Source organism: Hyaena hyaena, unplaced genomic scaffold, assembly GCF_003009895.1.
Source record: "Hyaena hyaena isolate Hyena2069 unplaced genomic scaffold, ASM300989v1 scaffold_33, whole genome shotgun sequence".
In the NCBI taxonomy this organism is placed as follows: Eukaryota; Metazoa; Chordata; class Mammalia; order Carnivora; family Hyaenidae; genus Hyaena; species Hyaena hyaena.
In genome coordinates, this window is record NW_024080666.1 from 2,333,102 (window position 1) to 2,350,797 (window position 17,696).

The 17,696-nt window shown below is 47.7% G+C and overlaps 1 protein-coding gene across 2 annotated transcripts in view; it reads right to left on the bottom strand.

The window, feature by feature from the left end:
- Window positions 1-3,595, bottom strand: part of CTIF (cap binding complex dependent translation initiation factor) — a 300,249-nt gene extending 296,654 nt beyond the window's left edge. For both annotated transcript variants that reach the window (XM_039228853.1, XM_039228852.1), the window contains exon 1: window positions 3,429-3,595. The gene's annotated coding sequence lies outside the window, so the exon portion shown is untranslated. The remainder of the gene's footprint in view (window positions 1-3,428) is intronic.
- Window positions 3,596-17,696: the final 14,101 nt, after the last annotated feature.

Here is a 17,696-nt window from a genome sequence, read left to right on the forward strand (position 1 = left end):
GTGCTCAATATATACTTGTGAATGAATGGTTGGTTAGTTGACCAAACCTGGTAACTCTGCAGGCTGTGTCTGAGAACCTTCCTGTACATGAACTCTTCAAAGTACATACGGGCATGTAGGAGCTCTTTGCTCTTTTCAGGCCTTCCCTAGCCCCCTGGAGATGCAGGGGGCAGGGGGCAGGGAATAGTAGCATCTAGGATGACCCCTGGGTTTATCAGGGACCTACACGTTAGACCAATGGTTTTGAAACCAGTCCCTAAAGAATAAACGTTGGACCCAATAAGGACACTGGATCCATGAACACACTCATACGAATGTAGATATGTGTTGCATAAACATGTATGCCATATGCATTTATTACACGCAGGTGTGATTTCGGTATAATGGATGCATCAAAGCTGATAACCTTTCACCATTAGCAAATTATCAGATGAGTGATAATAACAGTAATGCAAACTTCTGTTCTTTAATGACTATTCTCATTAGGTCTGGTAGCAAATAAAAAAATGTTTTGACCAAGAATAAATACCACCATAATTTACCCCTTTTCTCAGGTTCAGGACTTCCTGGGGTGCCAAGACCTATTCTCAAAGAACCCTCAAAAACAGACACCAAAAAATGGCCATTATTTCGATTAACAGCTTTAGGCTGAGAAATTACAGGATCACAGAGGGGGTGGGGGTGTTTAAGTAGCCCTTCCCCCGCTGAGAGGCCTCGGGCAACTTACAGCACTTTTTGAGTCTCAGTGTGCTTACCTGTAAAATGGGGTTAATACACCCCCTACGTCACAGGACCCTGTTAAGAAAATGTGATGATTCAAAGGTAGGGGGAAACGCTCTGTAAAGTCAAACAAACATACTATTTACAGCAATCTGTTAATCACCGATGACACCCTACCCCAGAATGCGTTATAAAATTACTGCCTACAAGCGTACATTATCTAGGACAGTCATTTGACACAGCAGAGGAGATGATCTGTGTGTAAATCGAATCCTGTTTCAAATACTCAAAGGGAGTTTCCTCAGGCAACCTGAGTGCGTCCTGTGGGGGGACTGCACAGCTAACGTTTGTTCGGTGCATTCTGTTCCTGTATAATTGGGTTTTCTTGAAAGCCTGGCAATTTCCTCGAGCCGGCTGAGCATGCTCGAAGCCGGGATTCCTGAGGTTTTCGGCTCAGACCCCGCGCCGGGCAGGAGGAACCGGGCCCGGACAGCCCGCGGCCCCTCCCGGTGCCCTGGGCGGCTCCTTCCTCTCCCCTCCAGCTCCCGCAGCGGCGGCGCTCGTGCTGTGTCACTTTCACCCTCCCGAGAGTCCAGCGGCCGCGGGGCCCGCAGCTCCACCGGCTTCCTCCCTGCGCACGCCGGCCCCCAGCCTGGGAGATAATCCTTCCCCCCACCCCCCACCGGCCGCAGGGACCCTGACAGAGGGCGCAGGCGGCGCAGGCGTGCGGGCAGGCAGCGCACCCGGGTAGCGGCGCGGGCAGCAGCGCCCGGCTGGGCCAGGGCCCGGGCCGGGCGGGCCGGGCAGCCTCCGGCCCCCGCGGTCTCCGGGACGAAGAACTGGAAGGGGGTGCGCAGAGCGCGCTCGTTCCGCCCGGGGCCCTCAAGGCAGCGGCACCCACAGAGCGTCCCAGAGCAAGGGTCAACCCGAGCGTGTTGAGAGGGTCTGGGGAGGCGACACGCGCGCGCCCGCAGCCCCTCCCTGCCCTGCGAGACCTGCACCCCGCCGGCCGAGCAGGCTGCCAGCCCGCCGGGTCAGGGGGCGTCGAGGGCGCGGAGGGACGCAAGGCTTCTCTCCCGCGCCACCGCGAGCCCGGAACTCCCTCGCCGGCCCCGCACACACGCAACTGCAGGGGCTCCCCGGTGGTACAGCCGCAGGACCTCCTGTCCAAGTAACCGGGGTGCGCGCGTGCGCGGACACACACGACTAGGAAGGAGCCCAACTGGGACCATGAGGGGGCTGGCGGGACGATTCACCTGGTAGTCGGGCCCACGCGCGTCCCCACTACGCCTTGGTCTGCCCCCCCCATTCCGTCACCCCCCCCCAAGCCAGAGTGGTGTGTACACACACAAACAGCTGGGCGGGGGAGACTACGCCTCGCTCCCCCGGGTAGGGACACACAGGCCGCCAGCCATCCCTCCCCTTTACACGCCGCACCCCCTCCGGCTCACACCTGCACCCCAACCCCATCCCCGAAAACTCTACGAAACCCAACAGCCAACGCCGACCCCCAATTGTCTTTTAACGTCAGTGCAAAGACAAACCCAACTCACTCCCGCCGTCCCCGGGCCGCCTCCTCCAGATGCACCCAGGCTGCGGCCCGCGGCCCTCGGGGGGTCCCCAGACCTCCGCCGCCGCCGACAGAAACGCCGCCCCCTGCCCTCCCTGCCCCCACGACCCGCGACGCGTCCAGGACAGTCACCTGCTCCTAGTCCTGAAGAGCCCGAGCCGGAGCCCACCTCGCGGCCGCTCGGGTCACTCGCCACCGCGAGCTGGCTTTTCAGAGCCTGTCAACTTAACCCCCGCACCGCCTGGCGGGTCTATTCCCCAGGCCCAATCACGCCGTGGCGACAGGAATAATAACAAAAAGCCCCCAGAATCACCACCGTAGGGAATGTCCAAAGCTGCAACCGCAATGGCTCCACCGATTCGGGTTCCTCGTCTGCTCCCATCCCCCGCGCCCCCCGCGGCCCGCGGGCTCACCGGGGACGGAGGGAGGGTGCCGCCTGTCTAGACGACAGACATCCCCGCGCTCGCGGTGACGGGCGCGCACACACCCTCGCACGGCCGCTGCCACAGACACAATCAGTCACCACAGGAGGGAGGGGCTGCGTGGAGACACTCTCCCGGAGTCCCTCCGGCAGCCACCAGCGCAGCAGCCTCTGGCCGGGAGTCGCCACCCAGGGCCGCGCTCCCTACCTCGCCGGAGCGCGGTCGGAACAGCTGCAAGTTTGGCTGGTACTAAAGCAACTGCTCGATGCAGCAAATGCGGGCTTCAAAACAAAAGGGAGAGCAATCACGCTCGCTCGCTTCCTCCCCCCGGCTCGGAACCCGGCACATGACAGCGGCTACACCGCGCGGCTCCGGCGCGAGCAGGGCTCCAGCCGTGCGCCCCCGAGGGCCCCCTCTTCCCGGGAGCCCCAGGGCTATGGCTCCCCACTGGGCCGGGACCCCAGCGGGGAAGGGGCGAACCTGGGGAGGGGGCGAGATCGTGGAGTACGGCCCGCGACAGAGAAGGGGTCTGAGGATGGGCGCAGACGCCCCGCGGCCGGGGGCGCAGGGAGGGGGAAGGGGGCTAATTGTTTGGGGCGGTTTTCTCGGAATTATACATAAGCACGCGCACGTCACGCAGCCCTCCTGGCGGGTCCCCGAATCGATCCGCAGGCTGTACTGACTAAAAGAGGGGGGCCGGCGGGGGGGATGCTCACCTCAGGGTTCCTCCGGCCGCCGCTCCGAGCCCGAGTCGGGGGTGGGGGAAGGGGACAGGGAAGGGGAAGGGAGGGAAGAGGCTCCAGAGAGCCTACTCCTGCCTCGAGTTCCGCGCGTCCCGGCAGTGGAGGGGATCCGGCGCCCCAGCGCACAAACCCAACCGAGAGGGGAGGGAGGGAGGGAAGGGAAAGAGGGAGGGAGGGGCGGGTGGGGGGGAGGGAGTAGAGGAAGGAAAAAAAAAAAAACGATCCCCGCTCTGACACAGGGAAAGAGAATGTAGGAGAGTGACGTCCCGGCCCCTCCCTCCCCTCCGGCCACGTGCAAAGACTTGAAAGGAAAGAGGGCGGCGGGAGGCCTGCTGGGTAATGTAGTTCGCCTTTCTTTCCCGGGATGGCGGGCCCTGGAGAGCGGGGCACCGCCGGGACCCCGGGGATGCCGCCGAGACAGCCGAGACAGAAGAGCCTGGCTTCGCCAAAACCCACCGGCCAGCGCTCCCTCCCCGCAGCGGTGCCAGGGCCCTGAGTGGCGACCTCTGTGCTGCGGGAACGGGGGGCTTAGGCGCGGTCCAGGCTTGCAAGGGAAACATTTCATTTCAGGGGCAGGAACGCTTTAAGGAAGAGGACTTCCGTACTAAAAGTGCAAAGTCTGTCCTAATGGCAAATAAAAGGAAGCTTTGTGTATGCACTGGGCGGTCCAAGCGGCGTTATTAATGCCGCATTAAATGCTAACGTCTGTTATTGAGATGCATATGTTATAATTAACATTTGAACATCTCTGTGGCAGGGGCGAGTTGTTGTAATTAGATATGCACTTTGCAACCGATTAATTTTCCATTGGCCATGCTAAGGGTTGCAATGGGGAATCTAGTGTCTGGGAGAATTCAGTGCAGTGGATAATTCAGTAATCACTTAACCAAATCACCAGTGTTTTCTTAGTACCTACTAGGTGCCAGGCACCGAGGTTGGGACAGAGAGGCCTTCATGAGAAATGCAGGATGCTGCACACTCCTCCAGGCAAGGAGCTTATAAACTCATCTGAGGAACTGTGACACAGTATAATGCACTGGGAATCCATTTGTTAATTCATATAACATTTGGTGAGCGCTTTCCACAGATGGGACATGTCTGGGAATGCCAAGACAAGACCCTTCCTTAGTCCCTGCCGTCAAGGAGCTCAAAGTCTAGTGTAAGGACCACAGTCAATGAAAGTATGGGGAATAAGACAACACTCAACATAGGGATAAGCATAAAGTGCTAGGGAACCCTAAGCAGGAGCACGATGGGGAGTAGGAGAAGGCTTCCAGGAGATTTTAAACAAAGGCAAAGGAAGGGGTAGGCATCTGAGAAAAGCTACAAGGGTACAAAGACCCCAGATGAGAGAGAGAAAAGCCAATTCTGAAAGTCCCAGCAGTTTGGCAAGGCAGAGAGGGCAGGAGGAGGGGGCAGAAATGGGGGGTAAGTCTAGAGGGCAGAAGGAGCCTGGGATGGCTTCTCACTGGAGGTGAGGCTCGAAGTAGGCCTTGAAAGGGTGAGTGAGATTTCGTTTTGAGTGGAGAGCACATCTTCCAGGCTTGAAGCTCAGCATGAGTCAAGCAATGGAAAGAAAGCAAAGCACATCCACAGTGATTCCCAACAGAGCAGCTCATTTGATCCTTGTACCAAAGGGTATGGGGGTGTGTCCTCCCCACCCCCCTAGGAGAAGACCGCAGGTCCACAGTCACAGCTTGGTTGGAAGCAGAGGGGATATAGAAGCCAGCTGTCCAGGCACCAGGTCCGGCCCCTCCTCATCCCCCCCCCACCACCCCCCTACCCCCGCCAAAGAAACATGTTTAGACACACCTGACTCTTCCACTGGTTTGTCCGTCTTAGCATGTATGCCTCATTGGTTCAAGCAGTGTGTTATTTTTATGCTGCAACATCCGATGATTTCCTAAGTTTACAAAATATGAAACAGTACAAGAGTCTACCCACTCAGCAAATTCCCATTTACCTACCTTAGGGGGTCAATGCTATTTCATGTGATATGCATGCCACCGGCAAAGAAACAAGAATGGAATGGTCTGGGTCTTGGTTTTGCCTTTGCTTTAAATCACATCCACAGAGGTGAGAGAACTGGATCTGTCCCCAGAGGTGAGGAGAGGCTGAGAAATGTGCAGAATGCAAAACATTTGTAGAGAGTACACACTGGGTCTGTGGGGGCGTGCCTGGCGCGGGATGGCCAGTAGGGACAACACAGACTCAGGAGTCAGCTTGGCCCCTGGGTTTGCATCTCAGGCATGGCACTTCCTGGATCTGTGACCTTGGAAAGCTTACCTAACCTCCAAGTGGCGACCTTGGATAGTTTATTCAACAACCATTCATGGCCTTCTGAGAACCAATGGTGATCATGGGTTTCAGTTGACACTGCCACTTAGCAAGCGCTCTGTGACAGCTAATTCCCTTCCTTATCCCAGGTGCTTTCTGGGACAGGAGAAGGATCCCTGAATTTTTCTTTCTGTGGAGTCAGGCCAACAGAGCTGGTGCTGCAGGAAAGATTCCGGGGGAGTGACTCATCTTCACGCATGAAATAGGTTAGGTTTGTCTTCAAGGAATCTTCTGCTGCTATTCTAGTCCTCACCCCCACTGGTCTAGCTCTCCTCACCCTCACCTTCCCACCCTGCTGCCCAAGGACCCCCTATAGTATGTCACCCCACTGAGGTGCCTTCTGTGGGCAGGGTGCTGGGCTCCCGCATCACTTCTCCCCTGCCTATCAGCACTCCCTCCTGTTCTCTAGGTCAACTGAGCCTGGATCTCTGCTTTACCTCCAGTTTGATTAGCATTCCTTAACATAGGATAAGATAGCCTTCTATTTGCTCCTCCAGCACCTACGTGTTTGTCTTCTTATCAAGGGCTCTCTGAAAGGACCTCTGATGACAGAGTCCAGGACGGCATGGGGGTCTCTGAGAGGAAGGCTTTGTAGGACCCTCAGACCAACGTTTCCCAAATGAGAAGCCTGGGGCTTATGTGGTCCTACCTTCTCTGCTCTGTAGTTGATCTCATGCCCAACCTGCAGACTTAGGTCAGAGCAGCTGCGGGGTACAGAGTTCATGAAAGGGCACTGGAGTGGGTTTCATTGCAGCAGATCTGAGTTGCCAAGAAGGTGCCTTTGTTTGACTTGTCACCACGTAGCCTAGACATTAAAAGTCAGAAGGATTCTCTCTGGTTTAGGCAGTTGCTTTTCCTAATTCACATTTGCTTAAGACACTAGCAAAAAGAAATAGTTTCCTTTCTTCTCATTCTTTCTCCTTCTACTTGCCTACCAGCCTTTCCTCTGTCAGTCAATACATTTACTGAAGACCTAGTGGGTGCCTACCAGAGTGTAGGGTGGGGGTGAAAAGTTACCTGCCTTCAGGAGCTGAGGAGACCAGGCTAGCACCCCTGTGATATCAGGAAAGGTGACAAAGTGCTACACTGCATGGATTTGAAGTGAGCAAGGCTTCCTGGTAGGCTGGCATGGTCAGAGGAGGCTTCTGGAAGGAAAGGAAGTCGGGCAGGGAGGAGGTCACCAGTGGCCCAAATCCCTGTTGTGTAGCATTGGCCTCGGAGATGCTGCAGAAAATATGTCTTTAGGTGGAAACTAGACTAGGTTCATCATGTGTCAGGGTGATGGCCACTGGCCCCGCAGAAGGAAGTTACCAGCCTAGTGTCTGTGCTCTGTTACTGTGGTGTTGGCCTGAAGAGATGATGGCTTGATAGAACCGGGTTATATTTCACCCACGCCGCATCCCAGCTTCCACTACACCATCCCAAAGACCAACATCTGAAAGGCAGTTGAAAAGTGATCCTCTTAGGGCTCGAGTTGGTGGTGAAGGAAGGGTATCAATAGGGAATGACTGAGCTCATAAAAGGCAAAATGCTAAATAAGAACTATATTGAGGGGTACTTATTGGGAGCATGCCCTGTAGAAGGCATGGCAAGGAGCACAAGGTACTAAGCGTGTGACCCTATCCAGCTGTGTGATGTTTCTCTCCTCTGGGCCTACTTGCCACACGTGTAACATGGGAAGACTGGACTCTACCATCTTGAAGGTTATTTCCAAACGTGAAGTGATACCTTCAAGAAGTTTGCAGTCCATCTTATAAAAGTAGCTATAAAGTAAAAAAAAAACAAAAAAAAAAAAACAAAAAAAACAAAACAGGGATGAATTTTGAGCTATTTAATTCCAGTATAACAGGAGGAGTTTGTATTATCCATTAACCAAAGCCCTGAACCCCATGAGGGACCATAAGACAAGAGTTGTCAGGCATTCCCCAAGCCCCTCAGAGTTCAAGGTCAGACCTCATAGGTATGAGTTCCTGATCCACATGATGACCTTGTGTATGATGAAGACCTGGGCAATGATATACCCCTACATCTCTACAATAAATAAGTTTCATTGTCAGGCTACACTCTGGAAAAACCATGCCAGGGGGGCAGCCAGGTGTCTCGGATCAAAGGTACACACTTGATCCAAGGGACTGCAAGGCCATTGGCTAGGCCTGGATTTCAGTGGTCCAGGCTCCAGGGAATGAACTGAGCCAATCAGATTCCCTCTTGCAAGAGTCTGCAGGAAGAGGCTGAGAGACCTCTACTCATTAGGTGCCCCCTTCTTGTCCCACTTGTAGCCTTGCTGGGCCAGGTGCAAAATGAGAAAGCAGGGGTTGGTGGAAAAGGAAAGAGAGAGACAGATGTCTAGCATCACCTCAGTTCCTGGTTTTCTGATTCGGTCTACTATACCTCTTTCAGATTCCCGATGTCTCTGTGTCCTTATAGTAATTCCCTTTCATTTGTGCTGGGTTGAGTGGGTTGCTGATATTCCTAATCTAAAGACCCACATCTAGAACAGTCTGAGAGTGAGGATCTGAGTTATGGCCAATGAGATCCCTGTCTCTGGGAAATCCCCCTCCTGACGATGCCCTTCCCTTTTCTATCCTAGATGTCTCCCTCTTCGACAAGTTTATAATTCCTGTCTCCTAAATCTTATTCTGAAATATCTGCAGAATAGTTTGGCCCTGAACCTTCCACAGTCCCTAACTCTCCCTTTTCAAAGAACAATAGCCAATGTATTAATCGAGTAATTACTATTTGCCAGGCAACAAAGAAGCATTTTGCCTCATTTCTTCGACATGGCGACTTTTACAGTAGAAGGAACGGAGGATGGATGATGTAAATTGCAGGGGTGGGTGGGAGCATACAGCCAGCAGGTAGGTGGTGGTCCATGCAGGGCTGTGGACCTCAGAGCCAAGGAGATTAGCCACGCCCCTTCATCCGGAACATCTGGATCCACCTTCCCTAAGTCTGCAGAGAGTACCTCTACCCCAATTGTAGGAAACATCATGCTTTCTCACTGCTGCATTTATAATGAGGTGTATTTTTCTTTTAAACTGAGACCTCAGAGCTATGTGTGTATTTGTTCATATACATCTGATGCCCCAAATGATTCTATGCCTTAGAAGAATGATCTTTGTTCATATACCTCCTCAGTCAAAAGATATTTTTTCATCTATAATGTATGTTTGTCAGGTATCTAGCTAACTAGCTATTATATTTACTAAAATAGATTCTAAATTTAAATAAATAATTTAAAATACATTTGAAGTATTTATTTAGAGAAGGAGAGAGAGAGGGAGAGAGAGAGAAAGAGAAGGAAAGAAAGGGAGAGAGAGAGAGAGACTGGGAATCCTAAGCAGGCTCTGTGCTGTCAGCATGGAGCCGGATGCAGGGCTCCAGTCCACAAACCTCAAGATCACAACCTGAGCCAAGAGTCAGATGCTTAACTGACTGAGCCACCCAGGCACCCCTTAAGTGTTTAATTTTAATTCCAGTATAGTTAACATACAGTGTTATATTAGTTTCAGGTGTACACTATAGTGATTCAACAATTGTATACATTACTCAGTGCCCATCATGATAAGCATACTCTTGATTTCCTTCACCTATTTCACCCATCCCCCCACCCACTTCCCCATAAAGATAAAATAGGTATTTTTCAGTAATAAAAATTTTTAAGATTAATGATTCAAAAGTCTTTTTGCTCTTGGAGAGATTATATATTTCTTGCCCATATTTAATATAAAAGTGAATATCAATAAATTTCACAATACTTTCTTCTGGCACCCCAGTGGCTCATTTTGAGACACATACCATATCTTGGATTTTATTTTATTTTTTTCCCTATCTTGGATTTTAAATGTTTGTCACGTTTCCCAATTTGTCAATAATAAAATGATTGCAGGAAATAATGAAGATGCAGTCAGTTAAACCCAAATTCCTTCCTTGACTTATTTATTACCCCAGTAGTTTTTATAGTTTGTATTTTAAACAGTTGATTTGCTATGTATAATTATAATAGTTGAGACTGCATTGCTTATGCATTCTCACATCCAGTTTTAGCCATTTAATAAAATTTAAAACACACATTTTCCATGTTATTAAAAAGTCTTTATAGACACCACTTGAAAAATAACTTAAATGGCCTCTTTTTTACCCAAGTGTTTATTATGTGCCTATATAATGTATTTACTCTAAGTTAGATATCATGGATGGCAAGCACACACAGTAATGCACGTTAAACTAGGCTTACGGGACCCCACAGTTTCGTTCGGAAGGAAAGACACATTTTAAACAAAAATGGTGGTGTGATTTTTAAAACCCAAAACATGCCAGGTATACGATACAGATGGAATGATCGTTCATGGAAAGGGACGTCTTCACAGGAGTGTCAGGGAAGACTAGCTGTTGGACCTGAGTCTGCCTTTGAGGCCTGAGTGTGATTTGCATGAGAAGGGTGTGGGAAGGCAGCCGGCATGGGATTCGTGAGTGGGAATGAACACGTGGAGGGCAGAAGTGAGTAAAGGGAAGGAAGGAGAAGGTCCAGGAGGTTAATAATGTGGAGCTGGTTTGAGCCTGGACCCAGGAGGCAGACCAGAGGCAAGACCAGAGTTGGTTTCTTGCTGCCACCTTTTATAGCCAGGTGACAGCCTTGGACAGCTCCAGTGCACTGAGCTTCTGTGTCCTTTACAAAATGGGGAAATAAGGGCACCTGGGTGGCTGTCATTAAGCATCTGACTTTGGCTCAGGTCATGATTTCACAGTTCGTGAGTTTGAGCCCTGCATCAGGCTCTGTGATCTGATCAATTTGGACTTTGTTCTATGACCCTCAGGAATGCAGTCAGATTTTGTTCTTTTAATGTTTATTGATTTTTGAGAGAGAAAGAAGGAACAGAGAGGGGTGAGAGAGGAGACACAGAATCAGAAAAAAGCTCCAGGCTCTGAGCTGTCAGCACAGAGCCCGACTTGGAGCTGGGACTCATGAACTGCGAGATCATGACTTGAGTGGAAGTCGGCTGCTTAACTGACTGAGCCACCCAGGAGTCCCATATTAGATTTTGGTTTTGAGTGGAGGGTGCCCCAGACCCTGGGTTTCATTCTGGCTTCATCCACGACCCCCATAAACCTCCCTTCACTGTCAGCAGAGCAGGGAAATAAGGAGTCTTCTGGATGCCCTAGAAACAGACATTCTGTTCCCATCTCACCCATGTGGAGACACAAATGCACACGCCCCACCTCTTTTTCTGTTTTGACAAAATTGATTATCAAATTTGTTTATACTCCACTCTTTCCAGAGAAGATTTGAGACAGCTTTTTAAATTCTAAAATATACCTAATACATGAAAATAGGAGTTTACACAAAAGACACTTTATGAGATGATTATTCCTCGTACAAAAGGAATAACCACAGTTTCCTTAAATAGACCTCATCTGGTGCATCCAACATCGGATCCCATTGACACATTGTGCTCTATCAGCAACTGTTCTGGAATACATCTGAGGTTATTAGTATGGTTTGCAGCATTATTGGCCATGACCACCTTCCCAGGAGTGGACTGATTTTGATCAAGTTTGATACTTGAATAAAGAGTATAAGACACCCTTTGATTTATTTAGTTCCATCTTAAGCCAAAATAAGGACTCTGCTGAATTTGTAAAAGAACTTGTGTAAAACCTAAAATGGACAGAGCTAAGCAATGGAATTGAATCTGGTCTAGAGATCACTGGACTGCCAGTTCATCAGGGAAGTCTTGGAGGAGACAGCAGAGGGGGTTTTCAGAAAAACACGGAAAGACGCCATTTGGCTGACATTGAATTGGAGGCCATCCCAGGGGAAGGGAACTCTATGGGAAGATGTTGCGGATGCCCTTCTCCCTGCAGGGCTGACCAGTCTGGAGCCTCAGACCGGCCACAGAAGAAAGATGGGCAGACTGGCTGGGGACAGTGGACCTGTCCCCCATCCTGGAAAAAATTTTAGTCTGACACAGAGATAAGATGTGAAATGTTCCCTTTCTGTAATACTTTATCTCAGGTCTTATCAAACATACCCTTTCAGCGGGCATGTTGCCATGACAACCTGATAGTCACTGGAGGGCATCTGTAATTGGTAGAAAATGGCATTAATTTAGTTAGTTTCTTTTTTTTTTTTTTTTCCCTGGGAGGAGTTTTAGTTTTAGGCTACTTAAAGTACTGAGATGTAATATTTTTGCCTGAGCAGACTAATAATCACCTTGTAATTTAATTACTAAGCCAGCACTAGTGAACTCTTCTTTTGCTCTCAATTGAGTTGTAATTTTTACATGCCAGCCTCTTGGGCAGGGCCTCGCTCTGGAAGCTATAGTTATCCAGATGCAGGTCTTAACCTATGCTGTGCTTCGTGAAGCCAGTGGGCCATGGAATTAGCTTCAAGGAGACTTGTGAAATGCAAGCAGGCCCTGAGCAATCCGCCTGTCAGCTGTGGGAGGCGTTCATTACCCCCAAAGAATATTCCAGGCTCTCCTCATGGTCCACTTCCCCATTCCCTGCTTTCTCCTTCCACCTGATATATTCCCATTTCCTAGTTATAGAAAAACCCCAATTATGGAATTGCAGGGCTTTTCCCCCTCCATTTTTTAAATTAAAAAAATTGTTTTAATGTTGATTTATTTTTGAGAGAGAGAGAGACAGAGAACGAACAGGGGAGGGGCAGAGAGAGAGGGAGACACAGAATCTGAATCTGTCAGCACAGAGCCTGACATGGGATTTGAACCCATGAACCACGAGATCATGACCTGGCCTGAAGTCTCACCCTCAACCGACTGAGCCACCCAGGTGCCCCAATTTTTTTTATTTTTTAAAAATGATGGTAAAATACATACAACATAAAATGTACCACCTTAACTATTTTTATATGTAAAATTCAGCGGTACTAAGTACATTCACATTGTTGTGTGACTAGTAGTATCTATCCTCAGAACTCTTCATTTTGCCAAATGGGAACTATATACCCATTAAATAAGAACTCCTCATTCCTTCCAACCTCTGGTAATCATCACTTTGCTTTCTGCCCCCATGAATTTAACTACGCTAGAGGACTTATATATGTGGAAACATGCAGTATTTGTCCTATGACTGGCTTATTCCACTTGGCATAACGTCCTCAAGGCTCATTCATGTTGCAACCTATGCAGAGTTTTCTTCCTTTTTAAAGCTGAATAATATTCCATTGTGTGTATATACTACATTTTGCTTATCCACTCATACAGTGATGGCCAGTTGGATTGCTTCCACCTTTTGGCTTTCGTGAATAGCATTGTGATGAGCACGGGTATACAAATAATCTCTTTGAGTCCTTACTTTCAGTTCTTTGGGGCATATACCCAGAAGTGGGATTGCTGGATCATATGGTAATTCTATTTTCAGTTTTTTGGCACCCACCATGCCATTTTTTTCATAGCCACCGCACCACTTTACTTTCCCACCAACAGTGCATAAGGATTACAATTTCTCCACATTCTTGCCAACATTTATTAAAAACATTTGCTGTTTGGGGCACCTGTGTGGCTCAGTTGGTTAGACATCAGACTGGCTCAGGTCATGACCTCATGGTTTATGAGTTTGAGCCCTGGGACGGGCTTACTGCTGTCAACACAGAGCCCGCTTCAGATCCTCTGTCCCCCACTCTCTCTGCCCACCCCGACTCTGGTGTGCTCTCTCTATCTCTCTCAAAAATAAATAAACATTAAAAAAGTTTTTTTTTAAACATCTGGTTTTTCTTTTCTCTTTGATAGTGGCCATCCTAGTGGGTGTGAGGTCATAGTTATCTTTGAAGGGGAGGGCCTATCTAATCCCACCACTATTAAACACTTCTACTAACAGCAATTATAATAGCTGACAGTGACTAAACATGTAGTGTGTGGTCATCACTCATGCTGTATCAGGGCTCTCTAGAGAAACAGAACCAATTGTGTGTGTGTGTGTGTGTGTGTACACACATACATATACACACACATAAAAATACATACACGGAGAGAATATACATAGGTATAGATACACATGTATGTACCTATATGTACTATGTATATGATATATACACACAGCGGGAGAGAGACAAAGAGATTTCTTATAGGAATTGGCTCACACAATTATGGAGACTGAAAAGTCCCAGGATATGTGCCCTATAAGCTAGAGATCCAGGAAACCCAGAGGTATAATTCAGCCCAAGTCTGAAGGTCTGAGAAGTAGGAACACTGATGTCCAAAGATAGGAGAAGAGGGATGTCCAAGCTCAAGCGGAGACAGAATTCTCCATTCCTCTGCCTTTTTATTCTCTTCAAGCCCTTAGCAGATTGGATCATGCCCTCCCACATTGGTGAGGATCATTTTTACTCAGTCTACTAGATTAAATGCTACTCTTTTCTGGGGACACTCTCACAGGCACACCCAGAAGTAATGTTTCACCAGCTCTCTGAGCGTCCCTTAGCCAACTGGAGTGGATACCTTAAATTAACCATCACAGCAGTCTATGTTAGTTATCTCATTTGATTCTTACTCTAGCTCTATCATTCCCATATTACACATGAAGAAACTGAGACCCAGAGAACTTCTATAATCAATGATTTGCCCAAGGCCATATAAGCAAGTCATTACTAAATACCACTGAAGGTGGACATTTAAGGAGGCTATAGGATTCCTCAACACCAAACAAGATCTGCTTCTGGATGGACAAGACAACCTCTAGCAATGCAGTTTTTTTTCATTATCTTTCTAAAATTTAGTGCCTTTCCTGGTGATGCCAACAAATGACAATGAAAATAAATGTGAAAGAGAAAAAAGGAATTTAATATAATCCAATGTTCAGCTATAATCTCCATATGTAAAAAACACCCCTCAATATTTGAACATCTCATATTCATAGAGAACTAAATTAGAGGGGGATTATTCAGATAGTAGAATTATTTGCTTTATAGAAAGATTCACTGAAGTATCCTCTTCTGTGATGAGTTCTCCCCATTCACTTAAAGCAGGAATTAATTTATAACAATGTGATGTATATATAGCTCCCCCAGAACACAGATATTGCACAGCATGAAGCCAAGTCAAGTTGCTAAAATGATTTTGATTACTGGATAATCATAGTGGGGAATATTTGCTCACTTCAGCATCTGAGGATTCCAACTACAAAAAGATTTGTAGACTCAACTGTTAAACCACTATCCTTAATCTTGGTGAGATTATGAAGGACCAGAGAAATGCCACAAGACATGTGGAATGGATTATTAAACAAATGGTTTGTAAGCACCCACCAGAAGAAGGAAACACTTGAAAACTCCTTAACCAGACAGAAGTAACAAGCCCAGACAAACTGGAATCTTTTCTTGTATTGCTAATGCTAATAGAGAGAGCTAGAATAGGAGAGAGCCATGGATTTGTTATGCACTTGGCGGTCTCTCCTGACCTTCTCATGAAAAAGTAGAAATGTCAATGGAAAATAACACATGGCTAGAGGAGCTGTTACTACTGGCTTTTTGGCTGAGGTGGCACGCTGTGTGTTGGTAGAAGCTTTCTGTCCAGGTCATCAGCGCTCAGCAGGTACCTGCCCACTATATCAGTGAGGAATTGCATTCAGCTGCAAATAACAGAGACCCAAACTGCAGTGGCTTCAAAAATGATAGGGATTTTCTCTCACATTAAGAAAAAAAAGTTGGTACAGCCACTTTGGAAGACAGGTTGGCGGATTCTTACAGAACTAAACATACCCTTCCCATGTGATCCAGCAATCACGTTCTTTGGTATTTACCCAAAGGAACTGAAAACTTATGTCCACACAAAAATCTGCACATGGATGTTTATAGAAGCTTTATTCATAATTGGGAAAACTTGGAAGCCACCAAGACGTCCTTCAGTAGGTGAATGGATAAATAAACTGTGGTACATCCAGGCGAGAGATGATCATTCAGCGCCAAAAAGAAATGAGCTATCAAGAAAGATGTGAAGAAACCTTAAATATACATTTATAAGTGAAAGAAGCCAATGGATAAGGCCAGGTGATTCCAGCTATGTGGCATTCTGGAAAAGGCAAAACTAGAGCAAAACAATAAAAAGATCAATGGCCTTTAAGCATCTACCCATCCCTAAAAAGGGGTTGGGGGGAGCTTTCAGGGCAGTGAAACTTCTCTGTGTGATGCTATGATGGCAGACACAAGTCATTATATATATGTCAAAACCTATAGGCTGTCTAACATCAAGAGTGAATGCTAACATAAATGATGAGTTTCAATTAATAATAATATAGTGATAGCAGCTCATCAATTGTTACAAATGTACCTCACTAATGCAAGATGTTACTAACAGGGGAAACTGTGGGGGAGGGCATATCTGAGAAGTCTGTACTTCCGGCTTGATTCTTCTGTAAGGCCAAACTGCTCAAAAAGTAACGTCTATTCATTTTTAAAAAGGAAAAAGCAAGATCGAGAAATAAGAAATGTCCAAGAATCGGGCAGTCTCATGGTGGAGGGGTATCTCCATGCCTATCAGAGCCCCAGCTCTGCCCCTCTCTCCACCTTCCAGAGTGCATGGCTTCTCAAAGTGCATCTCAAGGGGCGCCTGGGTGGCTCAGTAGGTTAAGCATCTGACTTCAGCTCAGATCATGATCTCATGGTTCGTGGGTTCGAGCCCTGTGTCGGGCTCTGTGCTGACAGCTAGCTCAGAGCCTGGAGCCTGTTTCAGATTCTGTGTCTCCCTTTCTCTCTGACCCTCCCCTGCTCATGCTGTCTATCTCTCTCTCTCTCTCTCTCCCTCAGAAATAAATTTAAAAAAAAACATTAAAAAAAAAAAGTGCATCTCAAAGTTGGCTCATGGTCACCAAGTGGTGACTTGGGCTCCAGCCACCTGAATGTCCGGTAACAGCAGAGGCATGGGAAGACAGGCAAACAGACACCTGCTTCTCTGCCAAGTCAGTTCCTTAAAAAGATTTCCCAAATATGTACAGATTGCATATTAGGTGATATTAGAGAATTATTGTTAATTTTGTGAGGTCTGATACTGGTATTGTGGTTATGTTGAAAAAGAAAGTATTTCTTGGAGAGATATACTGAAATATTTATGGGTGGAAATAATATAATCTCTGGCCTTTGCTTTAAAATAATCTAGATAAAAAGCAGCTGCGTGGCTCAGTCAGTCAAGCGTCTGGCTTCGGTTCGGGTCACGATCTCATGGTTCGGTTCGTGGGTTTGAGCCCCACGTTGGAATCTCTGCTGTCTTTGCAGAGCCCTTCCCCCCCTCAGATTCCCTGTCCCTCTCTCTCTTTGCCCTTCCCCAGCTTGCATTCCTTCTTTAAAAAATAAGTAAACTTAAAAAACTAATCTGAAAGAAGAAAAAAAAAAAGACCTGAGAATTTGAAGGATAGATGAAACAAGAGAAGCAAAATGTTGATAGCTATAAACTATGTGGAGGGTACATGGTGGTTCTGATACTATTTTCTTGGCTTTGCTGTACATTTGTATTTGTTATTATAAAAATTAAGTAAAGTATACATTTCTGCCTACATTTCTTTGGCCACCACTATTTGCAAGAGAGGCTGGGAAATGGATTTTTACCTGGGTGTTTGTCACACTCCGCATATGGAGTCCTGCTGTTCAGGAAGAAGAGAAGCGTGGATACTAGCATGTTCTGCCATGCTTCTGTGCTGGTGTAGCCTTCAATCAGGTGGCACCCTGGTCACCAAGTCGCATTTTCCTCCTGTTACTGCCAGGATAGCTTGTGGGTTAGACTCACCAGTAGTCTTCATCATGTCCTCATTCTTACCACCTGGAATGTTCTTCTCTGAGCAATTGTTTATTTTTTTTCCCCTTTCCCTCCATCTCATAGCGTTTCTTCCTCCCATCCTCTAGGATCTAACTCACAACCCACACCCTGAAGAAGCCATTAACAGCCTGCCTCT